Source organism: Scylla paramamosain, chromosome 17, assembly GCF_035594125.1.
Source record: "Scylla paramamosain isolate STU-SP2022 chromosome 17, ASM3559412v1, whole genome shotgun sequence".
Lineage (NCBI taxonomy): Eukaryota > Metazoa > Arthropoda > Malacostraca > Decapoda > Portunidae > Scylla > Scylla paramamosain.
The window spans coordinates 7,015,050-7,035,000 of record NC_087167.1 but is presented as its reverse complement, the minus strand read 5'-3'; the positions used below and the strand labels follow the sequence as shown (position 1 = coordinate 7,035,000).

The following is a 19,951-nucleotide window of genomic DNA, read 5'->3' as shown; positions in this document are numbered from 1 at the left end:
CTCGGCTACCTGTGCTTGAGAGAGAGAGAGAGAGAGAGAGAGAGAGAGAGAGAGAGAGGAGAGAGAGGAGAGAGAGAGAGAGAGAGAGAGAGAGAGAGAGAGAGAGAGAGAGAGAGAGAGAGAGAGAGAGAGCCATAATAGGTTACAATGAGATAACACAAGTCATGAATGATACAAACACACTTAATGTTACACAACACAGCCTCACCGTGCTCGCCCCTCCCGTCTGTGCAACACAACGTCCTTGAGGAGGCGTGGCGTTGGCGTGGCCTTCACAGAATCACGAGGCTCAAGCCGCGTGCATCATCAGGACGAACTGAACAAGAATACATACCTTGACAAAACCAAGAAATTTATCTTCTCAAGCGGAGGTAATGACGCTTGCAGTGAGCTTGATGAGGAGGGGGAGGAGTGTGCAAAGAACATCAGTGACTCCAAGATCCGTATTCAGAAACGCTTCGCTCTCTTACCACGACCATTTTCAAAGGCCACAGAGATGATTAGTCTGGTTCTCAAGTGTGTTTCTCTTGTTGGCAATGCAGAAATCTCGTTAATCTGCCACTAGAACCATAAAAACATCATTTAAAACCCTTGTCACTTCAACTAGAGCCTTTTGAATGTAGTGGAGGTGCAGTGCAGAAACGTTTCAGAATATGCCACTAAGATTAGGCTGAATAAAAGCTAACGGGAAACAGGACAACACAAGCTTGAACCAAATATGCACACTACAACTAAGTAGATATGACTAGGTGAACACACACACACACACACGCAAACACACACACACACACACACACACACACACACACACACACACACACACACACACACACACACACACACACACACACATACACACACACACACACACACACACACCAGGGCACGGCTTGAAGGTGTGTGCTCGTACTCAGAGGTGCACCGGTACACCCAGTGACCCACCCTCCGCGGCACCCAAATGAATGCATCTCCTTAAAACGCTCCTCTTGACTCGGGGAAGAAAAAGGGAAGAAGAAAGGAGAGAAGAATCACAAGCCAAATATTGCCCTTCCTGCCTCGAGGACTATCGGCCTGGAAGCAGCAAAACAAAAAGCCGAAACTGGTGTGCCAAGTAGGAGTCTCAGTAAGTTTTCAATCACACTTGCCCTTTTCACCATGAGAGTGTTCAGGCTTTCTCTCCGCCACCACCACCAACACCACTGCTGCTGCTGCTGCTGCCTCGGTGGTTCTGCTCACTTCCAGCGGCAGGGTAAGCAGCCTCGGCACGCCCACACGTTCATGGTGATGTGGCCGCATTCAATAGATTGTCAGGTATTGATTTTTTTTTTTTTTTTTTTTTACAGTAATGGATGGTGGTTTTGTGGTACGTTTTAATTGGATTTCACCACCACACCGGTGTTTTAATATCGTATGTCCTAAAGTTTGTTTTAATACGGAATCTATTCTTGTTTTGTTTAAAGTAGAGTTGTTGTAATATTGCGTCAAGCGGAAAAAAAATTAAAAACTTTACCTGTGTAGAGACAACCTGCGTGATGTGTGGCGGCGAGACGAGCCTGTCTGTGATGGAAGTGGTGTGGGAAGGAAAGTGTGATGTAGCGGGAAAAAGATCTGCCAATGTTATAAAAGTGGCCGTTTTTCACTGAGTCCACACGCTCCACACAACACGACCGCGGCTCACCTTTCAGACGCCCGCAACCAGTTCTTGCGATATCAACAAGGGAAATAGGCAGTCATCATACATGCATTGACATTTTCCATTCTAATTATGAAACAGGTACTATTCGGCAATCTCTCCTGATCTCAGGTCAGCCGCAGCACGCAGTGCACTCTTCACCTCACCACCACTTGCGTCAGCTTCTATTCACGAGAGTTGCTGCTTGTCATGCGGCCACTTCATCAGGATCTGTATCTTTATAGTAACGAAACTGGGAATTGTATTATGCAAGGCTGAGTTTCCTGCTGATGTGTTTAATTTGGGGAGAAAATGTCTGATACGACTGCAAGAACATACGAGTAATTAAGCGAGGGAAGGGGGAGGAGGGGTGAAGCAAGACAGGAAGGCCTCCACGACTGCCGCCTTCAACAGTCACCAGTTAGTGTATCCTACCACCCTCTCAAAGTTTTCTTCTTAAAATAAGCCAAATGTTTCATAAAGATATTCACATCAGCTGTGTTACTCGACCAGAGTCATTAAGCACCGGCATACTGTTGTCTGCACGGCAGTGAATCACATCAGCGAATGACAACAGGTTGGTGGTGAGGAACACATATCCTGCACTTGTCTGTGCACAGACGAACACAATTAAAGATAACTGTTTTTGTTTCCAATAATAATTTCAAAAAGGAATATTACTACTGCCAGAATATATATATATATATATATATATATAATATATATATATATATATATATATATATATATATATATATATATATTATATATATATATATATATATATATATATATATATATATATATATATATATATATTATATATATATTATCTTCCAATTACTTTAGAAATTTCATTACATATGTGGTGTAAGTACTGAGAGTCAATAAGGTCATCATCTCGGGGCTGTACCATCCGGATCGCTTGTCACACAGAACACGACCTCGTCATTTCACAAGACACTGCGTCGCTTGACACCACCCCATGCATGGCTCTCAGCAAATATTGCTGCGTTCTCATGTTGACAGAAGACAGAAATGAGTGAAAATGAACAATTGCATATATATATATATATATATATATATATATATATATATATATATATATATATATATATATATATATATATATATATATATATATATATATATATATATATATATATATATATATATATATATATATATATATATATATATATATCGTTATAAATCACAGCAAGCACTTGATGACACGCTGCCGTCAAGACCAGGCAAGTCTTGATTGGCCGGTGGCCGCAGAAGGGAAGGTTGATTTGAAATGCACAAAGGACTGTTGCATCACACTCGCCCCACAAGTTCATGACTGCATGGAGATGAATCAACACAGTAAATGTCAACACAGCCACGTGCAGTCCTGGTGGTGTTCTGAAGGCGCGCTTGCCGAGGATCGCTGCCCGAGCACCAACATGTTATTGTACTGCACTGCCACGTGGCACGGGTGAGTTCGCAAATGTCATCTATTGATTCGGGGAGAACAATTTAAACGTAGTTCGAAAATTGTCTACATTTTTCTAATGAAGCATATTACTTTTTTTAAAGACAAAAACACCGAAAGAAATAAAAAATATAAGATTCTTACCTAAGTTGAAGTCCTGGCTGGCGCTGAATGCCTCCACTGACTCACTGAAAAGAAAAACAGGAACTGTAATGTTCCAAAAAAGCCTGAAAACGTCTCTTAGTAATCACAGACGCACTGAATCAGACTTCATAAACCACACCTAACAAAGATGCTCATTCTTTAGTTGTCTGTGCTGGAAACCCCTGGATGTGGAGCAGGCAACAAACCACTGCTCGGGGCAACACTGAACATCCTCATTCTGGCATTTACTCTTCAGGGAGAACGAAGTTACCATGGCGGGGGAAGCCTGACGCGCCGCGGAGCATAGGAAGGCGAAGGGATGGTGTGAGAGTTCAATGATGGATGGAATAAATGCAACTGTATGGAGATGACTAAGTGGCACTAAGGTTGGTATCATTAGGTTTCCATTAGAAGGATGGCTTTAAGTTTGCACAAAAGACATAATGTACTGCATGGAAGGAGAAAGAGTTGCAGGTTAGTCGTCCGGAGAGTTTGAGGAGGAGAGGGAGAGGGAGAGGGAGAGGGAGGGGAGGGGGAAGAGGTCGTGGGAAAACAGCGAGGTAAAGAGTAAATGTAAAGTAAAGGTAAAGGAGAGAAGCTGGTTTGGCTACTTTATGTCAGGGCCCTCCTCCCCTCCTGCCGGGGGTCTCAATCCTCCCCCCCCCCACTCTCTCTCTCTCTCTCTCTCTCTCTCTCTCTCTCTCTCTCTCTCCTCCTCTCTCTCTCTCTCTCTCTCTCTCTCTCTCTCTCTCTCTCTTTCTCCTGCCGCAGTCTCACCCCGTTCTCTCTTGTCATATCTTCACCTCTTTCTTGTCACATTCTCACCCCTTTCTTGTCACGGCTTCACCGCCCTCACCCCTTCCTCTCTTGCCACGATCTCATCCCACCCCATCTCTCTATATCCTACTTCTATAAGCGTCGGACTCTATAGTATCTGCGTCACTAGGATCTTCCTTCGTCGACACCAACCCAGGTACATATCAAGTCTATTTACAGATCAGCGTGAATGAGAAGCAAACTTGGCTAGACTAAGGACGCTACACATCTGGCCGCGTGATCTGAGACAGGTGAGCGTGAGTGGGCGGCTCTGTGACCAAGAATACCCGAGGAAGCAGACACTTGGGTAGGAGTAATGATGATTTATTGTGAAGGACAGTGAGGTGACAAGGCGCACTGTACACCAGCCGTCCACCCCGCCATGAGCAGAGTGGTGTTAACTGCTTGCTGTTGTTGAGGTGCTTGGTTGATGTTCCTGTAAATGCAGAATTGCTTGTATGGACGGAAGAACAGGGAAGAGAGAGAGAGATAAAGAGAGAGAATATATATAGAGAGAGAACAGACCAAGTTCACCTATTATCACCTACATAACCACTGAAAAAAAAACTAATACAAAAATAAAACTAAAAGTTATAGATAGTTATGAAAAAAAAAATAAAATAAAAAGAGGGGGGAAAAAAAAAAGTCTAACAGTGAAAGGGTTAAAGGAAACTGAGGATAAACGCGAAATCCCAGATTGGCGCAGGTCTGAGTTAGGAGTCCGCTGCGGTGTATCCAAGGCAGCCACAAAGACCTCCCCGCGGCGCCTCGGAGGGATGACCACAAATCAGAGGGAGTCAAGGACGCCACCGCTGGGTCGCGCCGCCTCACCCAAACTGGCCATCTGAGCGGAACTGTCCGGACGAAGAAAGAGAAAGAGCATAACTGGGGCGACAGGATATCAATGCGAGGCTTGTGTGTGTGTGTGTGTGTGTGTGTGTGTGTGTGTGTGTGTGTGTGTGTGTGTGTGAAGTAAGCGAAGTGAGCGGTGATCCTTCCCTAATGAGCTCAGTGGAAAATGCTGAAGAAATATACGGAGCTTTGTAGTTAAAAGGCAGTCAATGGTTGTATTGGCTTTGAAGTTTCTGGAAAGTGAAAAAGACGGGAGAGGGAGGAGACTTGTAGGAAAGTGTACAGAGGCGAAAGTTTGCAACACCCGCGATTGGGAAGATTCTGACATCCGGGCAGGAATGGCAGGAATTCGCAGAGAGAGAGAGAGAGAGAGAGAGAGAGAGAGAGAGAGAGAGAGAGAGAGAGAGAGAGAGAGAGAGAGAGAGAGAGAGAGAGAGAGAGAGAGAGAGAGAGAGAGAGAGAGAGAGAGAGAGAGAGAGAATCCAGCCTTGGCCAAAACAGATGAGGGCACAAACCGAAGAAGCAGTAACAACAACAACAACAACAACAACAACAACAACAACAACAATAGCCGGCGTTTGGTGACTGGTCTGACCACATTAATTGCATGTCATCAATAAGACGCCTGACAACAGTAACTGCGTCCCATCAACGATCCCTGAGACAAGAATATCAACTCGGGCCACCACTCAGGGCCTCGCCACACCTGAAGCCAGCGATGCGGGGCTAAAATATTCCTGCAGAAGGTGCCATCGACCACACCAGACTGGGCCACAGACACTAGTTTTTAGTTATTAGTTAGATTTTCATTGAAGTACAGCAACCATCAAGAGGACACTGGTTTACGGCAATCAAAGTTTTATATAAAAAGTCATACTGATGTGCCAATTCCAACAGACTACAGTCAAAAAAGGATCTATCATAATCTGAGAAGTGTCTTGAAACCTCCCACATGGTGCCTCTCACTATAGTAACTTTTAAGGGCGAAGCGTATATCAATGAAGAAACGAACATCAGTGAGATCTGACGAAAGGTTAAACTCGACTCTCAGTACTTCAGTATCACGACAATACAGATGAGTCCTCCAAATCTCCTCTCCGAGACACCTGCACCACCCCGTCGCTTCCTACCCCTAGAACGATTCCCCAGCTGACGTGAGGCGCTTCATCACCACCATGAGGCGAGTTAATCACGTCATGCCACCCAGGGGTCCGATCACCAGGTGGAGACAGAGATGACACAGCGAGTTCCCAACCCGCCACCACCTGACTGCAAATATTAGCGACACCAACCATCTTATACGCCCACACCCTCACGCCGCCAATCCAGTATGCAGCACTGCCCGCCTCTCGCAGCGCCGGGAATGTTGCCTCGCTAATGGTTGTCTCTAATGGTCAAAACATCCCAAGGTGAGAGGCATTACAGGTTCCTCGTATACGTTTATCAGTGTCCAGTCGTCGCCTTGTCCCTACTGGCTAACGGTCCCCTCTCACTGTCTCGCACCTGTCCATACCTGCTGACCCACTGCACCTGCCCTCCTGATGACCCACACCCCGGTCTGAAGAGTGACAGGAGAGGTTAGTTCCGTCCTGCACATCCTCGTTATCCCATCGTAGTCTGGAGGAACGCAAAGCCGCTTTCCTTCACCGCCCTCAAGACCTCAAGAGCCTCGTCTCGGCGGCCACCCTCGCCTCGCCGCCAAGAGGACACCTGACACTCTACTACAGCGTGTTGACTTCCCGAGTGTGTGGAAGTCAGCAGGCTGTGCGTGTGTGTGTGCTGGCCACCTGCACCTGATGTGTTGTTCCGGCGCGAAGCTTGCGAGAGAGAGAGAGAGAGAGAGAGAGAGAGAGAGAGAGAGAGAGAGAGAGAGAGAGAGAGAGAGAGAGAGAGAGAGAGAGAGAGAGAGAGAGAGAGAGAGAGAGAGAGAGAGAGGGAGGGAGGGAGGGAGGGAGGGAGGGAAGGAAGGGACAGATGCTTCCCGAGTCTCGCCTTCAGGAATACAGGGTTGATGGACCAACGAACACTCATCCACCACCACCAGCACGTCCATGACTCCTCCCAGCACACACACACACACATACACACACACACACACACACACACACACACACACACACACACACACACACACACACACCATAGATCACATTCAGCCTTGACCTGTCAGCCTCACCTTTCATATACTTCACCCTCCATTAATTGCACACACACACACACACACACACACACACACACACACACACACACACACACACCGGTCTGTGCCCCTGCGTGCAGCTCGTCAGGCGCGTCACACGGGGTGCAGGGAACATATCAGCAATGCCAACAGAGGTGCCACTCACCACCTGTTCATACCGAGTCCACGATCTGCCCCCCTTCCCCCTCCTCACCACCACAACCAGCACCAGCACCACCCCACCGCCGCCGCACCCTTCCCGCGCCTCATCCACCACCTGGCAAAAAGAAGAAAAAAGAAAATCACCTGAGGCAGCCCACACGCCTTCCTGTCCACAAGACGCCCCAGCCACCCGTCGGATCAGTGTCTCAACAGCAAGATGCCTCACCGCCTCCGCCACTGCCGCTGTTACCACCACCACCACCACCACCACACACACACACACACATCACCACCGCCACCACATTTAGTGCCATCAACAAGACACAAGGAGGCGCGACCCTCGGCCTCCCAGGGGCACCGCACACTATCACGAATACGAATCTGTTGCGTGTCACCTGATAGTAATTTGGTGTGTGAGCGGCGGGTGGCTGTGCAGCATCCCGGGCACAGCGGCGCCCAGTGTGGTGTGTTATCATTACCGCTGCTCTCAAAGCTTTGGCACCACTTGCTGCTGGGCCCTCTGCTGCACGGCGCGGTATTATAACACTAAGAGTAATAGGTAGTAACCATAATAACAATGAAAATAATAACATTAATAATAATAACAATAATAATAATAATAACAATAATAATAATAATAATAATAATAACAATAATAATGATAATAATATAATACAACTACTACTACTACTACTACTACTACTACTACTATTGCTATCAGCAGTAAGTGTTATGCATGTTCTTGTCATTCTCACTGCTGCTATACATTCGTTCCCCCTAATAAAAAAATAAAAAAGTGATACCTGGAGTGAAGCATCTACGCATGCATGTATAAACAAATAATTATATACATACATACATATATACTAAGAAAAAGCCCTTGTTCATGGATACATATTTCGACAAAAGATAAAGGCAGATAAGAAAGAATGATTATGAAACTCACGCAAGTAAATGTATATAGTAAAAAGATAAACAAATAAAGAAGCAAGTAAATAAAAAAAAACAATACTAATCAGACTTTCAACAGAGACTAGTAGCAGAGATCATAAAGACGAAGAAAAAAAAAAGGAAAGGAAAGAAAGAAAACCATAGAAACACACACACACACACACACACACACACACACACACACACACACGTTCAAGACCGAGATATACAAACACACTCGAGCCTTTTCACCAACACTTCTGCCGCATCAAGAGGTCGATATTAACGCAGAGAGAGAGAGAGAGAGAGAGAGAGAGAGAGAGAGAGAGAGAGAGAGAGAGAGAGAGAGAGAGAGAGAGAGAGAGAGAGATACACTAAAATCACTGTGCAGGATAAGACGAAGAACCCACACACACACACACACACACACACACACACACACACACACACACACACGCCCTTCAGGTAACGCAAACAGATGAAGAGGAGGAGGAGGAGGAGGAGGAGGAGGAGGAGGAGGAGGAGATGAAGAATGAGGTGTGCGAGAGGAGATTCAAGTGAGAACAATCAATTAATGAAAAAGTGTGAATGAAAGAGATCGACATGATAGAAATTCTCCGGTGCATGAAACTATTTAAGAGAGAGAGAGAGAGAGAGAGAGAGAGAGAGAGAGAGAGAGAGAGAGAGAGAGAGAGAGAGAGAGAGAGAGAGAGAGAGAGAGAGAGAGAGAGAGAGAGAGAGAGAGACAGCATCCGAAAAGCGGGACCCACGTGACGGCAACACCTGGATGAGACGCCCGCGGCCCGGATGTCCACTCGTCCCAACACGTTCCCGCGACCCCGACTTCGGCCCCGCCCCTCCCATCATCCCCGCCGAACGCCTCCAAGCTCTGAAAAACGAGCCCGGACTTATGTAATCCTCCGAAATACGCTGTAGTGGGCTGTGGCGGCGGGAGGCGTGGCGGGGGAGCGGCGAGGCGGCGTGTGTGTGTGAGTTGAGACGAGGCGGTGGCGGTGGTGGTGGTGGTGAATGGAGAGCGTCACGTGATGGCGCGATACTTGATTGTTTCTGTGATTATTGATATTGTGTGTGTGTGTGTGTGTGTGTGTGTGTGTGTGTGTGTGTGTGTTGCCGCCTCGAGTGATCACCTGCTGAGGGCGTGGTGTGAAGGTGTTGAAGTGGTCGTAGTAGTGGTGGTGGTGAGGTGGGATAGGAGGAAGGCAAGTCTTAGCTTCATTATCAGTATACGAGTAATGTGTTGTTGTTGATGTTGTTGTTGTTGTTTTTGTTGTTGTTGTTAATCAAGTGAGGCGAGTTACTACCTGCATCAACTATGTGCGCGTTTGATGTGTGTAGTAGTAATAGTAGTAGTAGTAGTAGTAGTAGAAGTAGTAGTAGTAGTAGTAGTAGTAGTAGTAGTAGTAGTAGTAGTAGTAGTAGTAACATTATAATAACTACTACTACTACTACTACTACTACTGCTACTAATAATAATAATAATAATAATAATAGGTTTATTATTAACGTCGAGATCAAAGATTGAAAAAACCTAATTTGGAAATAATTCAGTGTATAAATTGCTACTTAAGTTAAATCTAGCAAAACATTCACACGTACACGCTGAACTATTTATGTAGCGTTAATGACAAGGGGAGAGAGAGAGAGAGAGAGAGAGAGAGAGAGAGAGAGAGAGAGAGAGAGAGAGAGAGAGAGAGAGAGAGTTTAGGAGATAGAGGAGATGGAGGCTGAGGAGAGAAGAGGGGGTGAGGGAGTGAGGGGGGGTGATCTTAGCGTGGGAACACCCTGGGGCGGAGGGACAAGTCTGGCAGGCGGCTGGAGAGGTGTGGGAGGAGGGGCGGGGGAGGAGCAAGGACGTGGAAGGAATGAGAGGTGGAGGAGGAGGAGGAGGAGGAGGAGGAGGAGGAGGAGGAGGAGGAGGAGGTGATGGAGCAAGAACGCGACGGAGACCTGTGTGCGCGCTTGCCTGGACGTGTGTGTGTGTGTGTGTGTGTGTGTGTGTGTGTGATACGTGCATGCTTCAAAGGCCCTATGGTGCGGCGTGGAGTGGTGCGCCGTAAAGCTGGGTGGTGAGCGGCGAGCAGCGATTAGGATGGTGCCCTAGCGGACGCCTGCTGCTGCACCCAGGCAATGGTCAAGGGTGATTCCGCCAGCCTTTTTTTCTGTTACACTGCGCGATTGCAGATGGGAGCTTATTCCACCCTCTAACGACATCGTTGGTGAGAAAATATTTGCAGGCTTCACGCTGTGTCTATTTACACCTGAGTTTCATCCCATTGCTTCCTGTCCGCTGGCTGGTAAAACCGGCACAAAAAAAGAGCGGAAAAAAAAATTGTTGCCGTAAAATTTGTAAATCTCTTCTGTATTTTTCCACCTGCGGAATACGAGTGCGTGCGGCGGAGGCTACAAGAGCTGCCGGGGCGCTGCTGCATGAAAGGAGAGAACGTGTTAAACTTGCTCACTCACCCACACCTCCAGGGATCCATTCTGCTTCCCCGCACTCACACCGTGTTCTGAAACGCTTCGGGTTTTCATAAGAACTGTCTTCAAAGGCCACAGAGAAGATAAGTCGAGTTCTCGTGGATGTTTCTCTCATCACTGATGCAGAACCTTTGCTGAAACCGTCACCGGAATCATGAAAACACGCTCCCAAACCCGAATCTCTCCTGGAAAACGTATAAAATGTAGTGGTGATACGGTGTCGCAACGTTTGAGAACTCTACACCCTGACCTAAACCTCACTACTCGTACTGCTGACGGGGTGCAAAGACCCTCCTCCCACCGCTGCAGATCCTCACAGTTAATACCCAGTGCAGTCCCTCAGCACCCCGCCGCGTGGAGGCAGAGTAGCAGCATTACGCTCATTTACTGGGGATTCCCTTTTTATTCCGATGCATAAAGTCACCCACTGTGTTTATTCAGTGCCCGTTGTGGTGTGGCTGGGAATAAAATTAAATAAATACACCGAGAAATGTGGACATGTTTTTTTCTTTTTTCTCTTTTGCCTTCAGAATGATAACATATATTTAGTGATGTGAGGAGGAGCAGGAGGAGCAGGAGGAGGAGGAGGAGGAGGAGGAGGAGGAGGAGGAGGAGGAGGAGGAGGAGGAGGTGAACCCAGGCATACGTATACACTTACCGGCATTCCCCTTTTTTTTGTTTGGCCGCCGGCGTGACGAGAGAGAGAGAGAGAGAGAGAGAGAGAGAGAGAGAGAGAGAGAGAGAGAGAGAGAGAGAGAGAGAGAGAGAGAGAGAGAGAGACACACACACACACACACACACACACACACACACACACGCTTAAAAAAAAAAAAACGAAAAAAAAGGAGGGGGTGGACAGACACACAAACATAATATTCTGGAGAACCTGGAATAGGCTTATGTCAGCAGACGATAACAAGACATATAGGCCTCTCTCTCTCTCTCTCTCTCTCTCTCTCTCTCTCTCTCTCTCTCTCTCTCTCTCTCTCTCTCTCTCTCTCTCTCTCACGTCCCTGGGGAGAGTCGTGATTGAATCCTGCGTGAGGGAGGCGAGAATTATATATATGCTCTCTCTCTCTCTCTCTCTCTCTCTCTCTCTCTCTCTCTCTCTCTCTCTCTCTCTCTCTCTCTCTCTCTCTCTACATCTTTCCCAACACCACCTTTCTTCCTTCCACGCTCATCTCTATTCTCCGTTACCTCCCAATAGTCTGGTCTCTCCTCCTCCTCCTCCTCCTCCTCCTCCTCCTCCTCCTCCTCCTCCTCCTCCTCTTCCTTCTCTTCCTCTTCCTCTTTCGCCTCCTACTAAATCTCCACCTCCACTACCGCCTCCTCCTAAACCTTCTCTTCCACCTCCTTCTCTTTATTTTGCTTCTGCTGGTGCTTCTCCTCCTCCTCCTCCTCCTCCTCCTCCTCCTTTTCCTTGTATTCCAGCCTCCTCATTCCTCTTCTGCCTTATTTACAACTAAATATTTTGCAACGCTACCACCATTACCCACCACCAACAGCGATAGTAGTAGTAGTAGTAGTAGTAGTAGTAGTAGTAGTGGTAGTAGTGGTGGTGGTGGTGGTGGTGGTGGTGGTGGTGGTGGTAGTAGTTGCAGTAGTAATAGCAGCAGTAAATATTAGCTGCAAAAACTCACTTAATCGACACAAGACATATCACGAGGTACCTGAGGCCGCAATACAAGCTTCCCGGAACATCTACCACGTAAGGCGCGATATTATACAACACGAGGTTACTGACGGCGGGATGACGAGGCCCACAACCACGAGGAGGACCGCTGGCAGGAGAGGCCCACAACAGCAGGCACAAGAGCGGGATAAGAGGGATGCACTTAGAGTAATGAAGCGCCACCAATGCTACGGGCTGGGTGCGGGTGTTGATGCTCACTGCGCCGCCGCCACCACCACCACCACCACCACCGATAACGTAAGGTGATGGGGATGAAGGAACAACCACATGAAAACCTTAATATTTAACATGAGCAATGAGACTCAGCTGAAAACTTTGAGGTAAGGAACACTGCACCACCACCATCCTCACCACCACCAACACCACCACCAACATCACATACCAACACGCAAAATAGATAAATAAATTCTTAACCTTCATCAAAAAGTCCATGAAAAAGCGAGATTCAGCAGGGAACTTTACCCTACCCCTCCCCCAGAACCTTCTACTGCTGCCTCCCTGCTCTTCCCAGTGTCTTCTATCTACCTCTACACGTTCACCTACACTCCTGCTGCTACTCCGTGACACCCACACCGCACTTTCTAATCTGGGTTGATGCTGACAGGTTAGGTTAGATTAGGTTAGGAGTGTGTGTGTGTGTGTGTGTGTGTGTGTGTGTGTGTGTGTGTGTGTGTGTGTGTGTGTGTGTGTGTGTGTGTGTGTGTGTGTGTGTGTGTGTGTGTGTGTGTGTGTACTTAGTCTGAATCTCTTGTCAGTGAATGAGTAACGTGTCAGAGTATATATCATAGTTTTTCACCAAATATAGTAATAATAATTCATTGCAGTATTCTAATTAACATAAACCATGTACAGTAACATATCTACGTAATACATTTGAGGTTATCACAAGTATTAAAAAAAATTCATAATGGTAAATCGTACAGGTAACAGAACACGAGACAGTCAATGCTATTAAACTTGCTGTCATCATCTTAATGTCATGAGCTGCTGATATGAAGCATTTTTTTTTATTTCCTTTTTTTTTTTTTTTTTTTTTTGTGGGTTTGACTTACACCACGCTGTTCATTCCGCAGCCTCGCCCAAGCCTCACCTTACTGCAGGTCATGTCATATCTCTACTTGGGACATCTTACATCATTGCCCAGGACTGAAGGACACCCATACCAACCCAATGCCCTAGACGTACGAGTTAGAGTTGTTGTTACCATTAGATCTGCAAATGTGATACATCGCTTGGATCATCACACCTCTTAGGCAAAATGTTAGCCATACGAGGGAGTAGGTCCATAATAGTACTGCTACTACTAATAATAATAATAATAATAATAATAATAGTAGTAGTAGTAGTAGTAGTAGTAGTAGTAGTAACAAAATAACAACAACAACAATAACAACTGGACCGCAATATATACTAACTCAACCCTTTCCTTTCCTTCCTTCCGCCCCCGCCCCGCGCCAGCACCCACGCAGCAGCAGCAGCAGCATCAGCAGCAGGCGGGGCGTGAGGCGTGTCTGCTGCGGCGACACACACTGACACACACTCTAGCAGCCCAGGAGAAGGTTTTGATCACTTCCCTGCTCGCCAATCGTTGTCTGCGGGCCTGCACCATGCCCTGCAGCACGGCCTACACCCACGCCAAGCAGGGAGGAAGGGGCGGGAGGTGCGGGGGCGGGAGGAGACAAGCACAGCAGGCATCCAGGCGTTGACCGTCAATACTGTGCAAGGGAGGCAGGCATGAGGCACGAGCGAGGCGAAGAAAACGCGCCGTGGTGGAGAGAAAACGAGAAAACGGAGGCTCACTGTGCGTACGTTTGTCTTGCACTGCACTCACGCATTCTTAAAGTCTCTAGGAGCGGGAAAGTAAAATCATTCTAAGAAAATGAACGAGCGAACGAATGAATGAATGAATGACGGAATACCTAAGCAACGAAAGAAAAAAAAAAAGAAAAAGAAAAAAAAAACGATGAATGACTGAGCCTGTGTACACTATTCATTTGAGTCTTGCTGCAAAAGTGACGCGATGAAAGACTCACGCTGCCTGCCAACGTGCTGCCTCGCTCCTCCCTTCCCCCACCAGTCCCCCACCAACTCCCAATTCCCCCCCTGAACAGCGCTGGAATGGGGGAAGGAGCAGACGGGGGGTGAGGTGTGTAGGAGGGAGGGAGGAAGGGGGAAAGACGTGGAGGGGAGGGTGGACAATACGGAATGGATTGGCTGGAGGGATGGAGGAGGTTAGAAGGAAGGTGGAGAGGGTGAAGGGATGGGAGGCTGAAGAGAAGGAGGGATAAAGGGGATGAGTGAAGGAAGGAGGGATGGAGGGAAGGATAGAGGGAGAGCGCCGCCTGGAAAGAGAGGCAGCGGCCGTGAGATGATTGTTCGGGTTTAATTAATGTAACTCAAAATGTAATCTGGTATAATTGCATATAAAGTTAAATGTATCGGCATTAAGGAGGCGGAGTGAAAGCGACATCTGGCTGCTGAGGAGGGGAGGCCGTCACGGGGCGCGGCAAGAATGCTGCGTTGCCTCCATCTGGGACTCCCTTAATGACATGCACATCTAAAACACGGATAACGCAAGCAGAGTGACGCGCACACACAAAAACACACACACACACACACACACACACACACACACACACACACACACACACACACACTGAGCTCTTTCCGTAGGGGAACGCCTGGCTGGGTGACAGACGACCGTAGGTGAATGACCGATGCAAGATGGAACGTCAAGAGCAAGGGTCGTATTCTCAAACGTTTCAGCGACTTATTTCGACAAGGCTTAGAGGAAGTTACAGGGATTTTCAACTGTTTTCATGACTCGTGGTTCTAGAGGCATTCTAACAAAGATTCTGCATCATAAATGGGGATAAAGCACTTATGATAACACGACCTAACCTCACTGTGGTCCTTGACATTCATCCTGATGAGAGAATAAAATGTTTTACAACACGGGTCTGGATCACTTGAGGATTGCATTGGTCGTCAGGAAAAGCGTGCACCGAAATGTGAGGCAGTCACCAGCTTAAGGAAACAGATATGTCCCTTGGAATGCTAACTGCACTGAGGATAATGAACAGTATTTTTTTTTTTTTTTATGTTTTCCGTTATAATGCAATGGGGTAAATATTATTGATCTATTATCATCATCACCATTATGATGATGATGATGATGATGATGATGATGATGATGATGATGATGAGGATGATGATGATGATGAGGAGGAGGAGGACGAGGAGGAAAAAAGGGAATAATAGAGTGTAAGGGAACGTAACCATCTCATACCAGGCTTCCTTATGATGCAACAACAACAACAACAACAACAACAACAAAAACAATGATGATAATAATAATAATAATAATAATAATAATAATAATAATAATAATAATAATAATAATAATAATAATAAAAACAGATATATGAATAACACTAAACAATAACTACACACACTAAAGAATGTCGCCGCCACGTAATCACGAGGCGAGGCGAGGCAAAGTGCTCTTCTGCTTGTCACCCCACGCGGACCACAGCAATGCACAACACCACTGACACTCAGGCTGACCAAATAACACCACCTCACTCTTTTTCATGTGTGTGTGCGGACTATCATCTTACTGAGAGAGAGAGTTGTAAAATTAAGTAATGAACCCTTTTTGATGCACACACGAATACGAAGTTAAAATGCCCGGTGATGGAGTCAGTCGGTGGCGCCCACTGAGTAATGGATGGAAGACAATCACTTAAGGAGGACATATTTACGTCAGAAGCTGGATTACGTTGCTGGCTTACGTTGTTCATTAGGGTTCAGTGGTAAGATTATTTTTACTGAGAAGATTACAATGATGCGATTGCTACTGGCAAGAAAATAACTGATAGACTATTTCAATGATTCTAATGGAACAATCAATCGGACCATTTTGCTTCCCAGAGAATACCTGTGGTTATTATCTTACTTTGTTAGAGTGTACCCTCATCAGTTTGTAGCAGAAAGGAGACACTGGCAAAAACGGGGGCGTGGGAGTAGTAATCATATCATTCTTATCAGATAGCACGGGAATGAAAGACTGATTGCACTGGAGTGTTGGCTGGTTGGATTTGTATCTTGTTCCTCACTTCCATGTTCATATGATGCCTCGGAGGGGAAAGATACGCAGACAACAGTGAGGCAAACATATGGACAAACAATGATAAACAGTAGACACAAGTAAGGCAGATCAGCGAAGAGATATATACATCAAAATACAATCAGACCTTGAGACAGACAAATAAACGGGTGGCAGACTGACAGGTCAGGCCAGAAACAGACAGCTCAGGAAACAAACAAACGGACAAACAGACAGAAATATAAGTAAGAAAACAGATTGACAAAGAAAAAACAAATAGACAGGCAGACAAACAGAAGCAGACAGAAATACACACACACACACACACACACACACACACACACACACACACACACGTACAGGTTAATGATCACTTCAACATCTCACAACTCACACCTGGGGACAACTAAGCACCTTTCTCAAGCCTGTCCCTGATTACTTGCCCTCTTTACTCGACCCTTCACGGCACTCCCAGCTCATGAATAGACTCACCGGTTCATTATTCACCCTGTATACCTCGCTTCCGGGAATTTGAAATGGAATATATTTTTCACGCGACGGCATTAAGTTGAAGACATTATATTGACTGGAAGGCTGCCGTGTTTTCTTCATCTTGTTGCGCCTCCTGTTTTTCTTTTTTTCTTCTTTCTATTCATTTTTTTTCTGTTCTTGTTTTTGTTCTTTTTCTCAAACGCGAGATTGTATGCCCTGTACAACTTTACCTCCCAACCGGTGCCTCCCCGCCCCCCCTCCCCAAACACACACAGAATTTGCCTTGGCGGAAAGGAAATTATAGTTTTACATTCATTTACTTGAGCCATCATGAATTCAATTGTGTTGTTTATCACACTGTTTCATTTCACAAGTCAACACTGAGTATCATTAACTCTTTCACTGCTATTTACCACATCCTTCCCTTCTCACTGACCACTCTGAGACATCTTTCCTTTTTCTACAGCATCTCCAAACACTGTGCACGCTAAAAATTGCAAAATGTATTCTTTTCTTATCCTCGTCTCTCTTCTAGATGCTTATAAACTCCATACATTGCTTTTAGCGGTTAGAACTGGATTGTATCGCAGTGAAAGAGTTAACAGGAGTGGCAGCAGGCGTGGGCCGGGAACTGTGGCTCCCCTCACGGCAGTAACGTCTCGTGTCCCTGTGTGATCATTACCACTTGTTGCCCTTACACCTGCTAGCACTACGAGTATCCTTCACTGTAATTACTTTCTCTCTCTCTCTCTCTCTCTCTCTCTCTCTCTCTCTCTCTCTCTCTCTCTCTCTCTCTCTCTCTCTAATTCAATTTGTGCTAGGAAAACTTAATTCAAACACTTATATAATTCCGAAAATGGTCGTGATGTTGATTTGACGTGTCTTCTTTAAGTGTGTAGTATTTGAACCAGACATGTTTTTTTCCTCCTCTTTAATCAGAGAGAAAAATGCCTGATGGTGAAACACAGTGACGCATATCTGGCAAACCCTATGTACGTGGAGTTCTCTTAAAGGAATACCAGTCTTTTATCATTACCTTCTTAGCTCAATTTCCTTCACTTATTTTTCTTTCTTCAGGATCTCGGGGACATCTGTGCGTTCATCCTCCTGCTATTCCCTCAAAAAGAAGAAAAAAAAAAAAAAACGAACGTTGAACTCCGACAGCCGCCGACAACGCCAGGTCTCCACAATAACAGCATAACCCAGAAAAATTATATACTCGATAAAAAGTCAAACGTTAAGACCAAACTAACTACATTTCTTTCCCATAAAATGACTACGATAAAGAACGAGAGAGAGAGAGAGAGAGAGAGAGAGAGAGAGAGAGAGAGAGAGAGAGAGAGAGAGAGAGAGAGAGAGAGAGAGAGAAAGCGTGTGAACAAGAGATAACTCAGCATTTACTTCCGTCAGTGCTTGTGCTCGGACCCAAGCCTGGTGTGTGTGTGTGTGTGTGTGTGTGTGTGTGTGTGTGTGTGTGTTGACCCTGTCCTAACACATTCACGTGGCCGCAGCAGCACGAGCATGCATTAAAGTTGAGTCCTCTCGTATTGCAGTGAGAGCCTAAGTAAGCCTTGCGTCAGAGCACCGCCTACAAAGCATCCTGGTATTTGTTAAGGAGACACGAGTTCGGAGAAGAAATAAAGAAAAGCAAGCGGGGCATTATGGGACAAGCCGGACATCAAGAAACACAGCGCCGGTATCTTCTCCATGACTTGAGCTTTCTGATGGGCTTAAACACGCTTAATTACGTCCGTGCAAGTCATTGGACGCGTGGAGAGTGAAGGGAAGGTTGCATAGTGGCCAGCTGCTGATCCTGTTATAGAGAAAGGACGCTGGGACGCTGGAGCACGGCCGCTGAAATGTCGCTAAGTTAGGATAGGAAAATAAAACGTCAAGGTTCGTCCGAATGCCAAGATTTGCTTCAAGGCGCCGCAGCAGTGGAGCCAAGTACAGATCCAGTGTGGAGGAGCGGGTTGGGTGCAGAAGTGTGGTGATGGCAGCCACGTGGCGAGGGTAAGGGAAGTGTTTTGAGGTGGTGAGATGTGGCGGGAATGTAGAGGAGGGGACAAGGACGAGGAGAGGACCGAGAGTTGTGTCTGTCTCTCCGGTGGACACAGCTTTTCAAATTTTTGGTAAGTAATAGTGTGTACATCATTACTGTCGCAAATCTTTTTTTTTTATTATCTAAAGTAACCTAATCTAATTACAGCGTAAATTCTCATAACTAATTATCTCTAAAAATATATAAATAAAAACCGATGATGTTGATCTGTATTACAAAGAAAATATAACGTTATTTAGGTATAAAAATACTTTCGTTTACTAGAGTAAGACGGGCTTCATTCAGTAATAATATCGGAGATTAATGGTATAAGTGACGCCAGTGGGGGAGAACACAGACATGACCGTAAAAGAGTCAGGAGACAGTGAGACGAGACAAGGTTTAGCTGCGTGAGGGAGGAGCGCAGTGGCGATAGATAGGACGGAGCTCATTGATGTTGGGACTGCATTCACAGACGGTTCGACTTCTTTCCCCAACCACTTGTAACACGCCCAGAGTGTAAGTCATTGGAGTTTTTAAATATGTTTTCATGATCTCAATGATTGTTTAACTAGAATTCTGCACCATCAATGGAAACCATCCATGAAAGCCACGAACGGTGTGAAAAAAGTTGTGTATTTGAATACGAATACGAAAACTTCAAATTCCTATGAATATGAACATGAATACACTGAAATACAGTCAGTTTGATTATGAATACGAATGCCTCTTGAGTACTCGTAAATGCATTCATAAATACTTTTCACTCAAAGACAAAATAACTTATTGATACAACTCGATAAAACACTAGGTACTTAGTGGTAAAATACTACTTTTAAAAACAATGATTTATGACTGCGGGTAACAATATGAAAGACGAAAGAGA

General features: G+C 45.9%; 1 long non-coding RNA gene across 2 annotated transcripts in view; it reads right to left on the bottom strand.

Moving 5' to 3' along the window:
• The window catches only part of LOC135108399 (uncharacterized), a 329,608-nt gene that overhangs the window by 237,072 nt on the left and 72,585 nt on the right, over positions 1-19,951 (bottom strand). For both annotated transcript variants that reach the window (XR_010272248.1, XR_010272246.1), the window contains one exon: positions 3,294-3,337. This is a non-coding gene — a long non-coding RNA (uncharacterized LOC135108399). The remainder of the gene's footprint in view (positions 1-3,293; positions 3,338-19,951) is intronic.